This window comes from Castor canadensis, chromosome 18 (assembly GCF_047511655.1).
Source record: "Castor canadensis chromosome 18, mCasCan1.hap1v2, whole genome shotgun sequence".
NCBI lineage: Eukaryota > Metazoa > Chordata > Mammalia > Rodentia > Castoridae > Castor > Castor canadensis.
In genome coordinates, this window is record NC_133403.1 from 35899002 (window position 1) to 35901322 (window position 2321).

Genomic DNA, 2321 nt, shown 5'->3' on the forward strand with positions numbered 1-2321 from the left:
TACTGTTGATGCAACACTATTAATAGTGCTAAGTACATTGATGGAGCAGTTATCATACAGCAGCCGTTGTTCAAAAAACGTTGTTTTATGCAACAATGTTACTATGACCCATTTGCAGATGTGAACACTGGGGTACAGAGAGGCTAATGAACCTGACCTGGGTGTCAATGACCTTGAAGCTGCCATCATGACTTTGAGCAGCCTGGCTCCAGAGCACACACTCCTCCTGCAGCATTTGTTGAATGACTGAGCGATGTCCTTTATTAAGGCTGGAATCTGAAGAAGCGGGGGAGGTGGAGAGACAGCAGAATTCACTGTGGACATGGGTTATGGGTGGAGCACTGGGGCTGAGCAGAGTAACGGGCTGGACATCCTGATCCCCATTGTTTGGGAAGAGAATGTGTGACGGAAAAGCACAGAATTACCTCCCTGCCTCTGGAATGGCACGAGCCACAAATAGCAGAGGAAGAGGGCGGAAGTCAAAGGAACAGCTCTGGAAATGAAGGCTGACGCTGTTGCCTCTGAGGCAGGATTGCGTGGGCGGCCCTGCCAGGATATCTCAGCACCTGGGGCAGGAGGTGGCTTACAGCTGGTGGACCCAAGGGTGACACTGGCCCTTTTCCCTGCCATGGCAGATGCTCAAATCAATTGTTTATCAGCACGCCTTCCTGCCTGTGCCTTTCCCGTGTTGTCCCCTTTGCAGTCAGCTATTGTCTTACAGTGATGGGGACACCATGCCCTCTAACCATCACTGTGTCCAGCCCTGGTTCTTGCTGTGGCTGAGAGCCTTTGAAATGACAAAATAAAGTGGATCCTGTGATTCTACTCCAAACATGCAAATAACTGAGCATCAGAGACCCTGAGGTGCATTCAAAGCAAAGGCTGCACTTGAACTTGGATCTTGTCCTGTCCTCACAGCTCGGGTTCACAGCAGTTACACCAGGCTGCTTCCCAGTCTGGGCCAGGAGCTGGTTAAGAACATGCCTTTTGAGGCCACATTGGCTAGGGTCCACTCCTGGCTACGGTGACCAGTTGTCCCTTTTTTCCCACAACTGAGGGCTTAAGCTTTCAGTGCAAACATGGGGACTGCCCTGAGTAGCATGGGAGAGCTGGTCACCCAGCTTCTGGCTCTGCCACTGCCTAGCTAATTAACCTCTCTCTGCCTTGATTCCCTCATCTGACAAAGGGGACAATGACAATGATTCCTGCGTGTGTCCAGCACTTCAGGGCTGTGGTAGGCCTCAGTTCTGCTGTGGTTGTGGCCATCAGTGGTAGCACAGCGCACAGGTATTTGAATGAGTTTGTTGGAAGCTCTGTCTTTGTGGACAGGCAGACTGCACGCTTGCTCATCCTGGCTGGCTGTGTGGTCTTCAGCACGGTTGCCCTGTGGCCTGGCTCTGCTGTCACATGGGCTGATGGTTCCAGTGAGGTGGTGCAGTCAAAACCTTGGGCACAGGGCCTGGCAAGGGTGAGCTCTCAGTGAATAGTGCTGGCTTGGATTGTCACCTGCTGCCTACCTGTGGAAGATTGCCCCGTATCCCCTCTCTTGACTTGCAGAGTCACCAAGGGAATCTGAAAGGGTGCTCTGAGTCTTCAGTCACACTTGCTTCTCCCAAGGAAAAGGAGCTAAGGGCCTCACACACCACCTCTGTCTGTCCCCCATGGCATGCTCTTTTGCCAGGGGCAGGCTTGGGTCTGGCTTGGCTTGCACTGCTGCACAGGAGTTGAGGTACAGGTGCTCCATGGCTGAGGGGTCGAGCTGGCTTTCTCCTGGCTGTTTGAGAAAGGGATTAGGGCACCAAGTGCTGGGAGTGCAAGACCCACAGGCGAAGATCAAGTTCATTCCTCATTCTGGCCAAATGGCTGTGGACCTCCATTATGGCTAGTGTGAGTCCCATTGAGGTGATGTCATATACGGAGTGGTCATTCATCCACTCACTCATTCATTCACTCATTCACTCATTCATTCACTCATTCATTCATTCATTCACTTGCTCATTCATTCATTCATCTACTCACTGGCCCACTCACTCCTTCCATGTGCCCAGCCCTGCACAGGCTCTATAAATGGGGCAGTTGTTAACAGCTATTTCCCCAGTGAGCAATTATCATTTTCTAAACAACTTGAATATCCTAGCTCTTAAGAATGTGCAGAAGAAAAAAAAAAAACCAATAACCAAATAACCACTGAACTATTTGATGCATTCATCTGGTTAGAGAAAAAGATATTTTAAATCACTCCTATGTAAAATAACACATCCATCTCAAAGTATTGCTTCTCCTCCACCCTGCATTCGACACCTGTTTTCTCCCCACTCTTT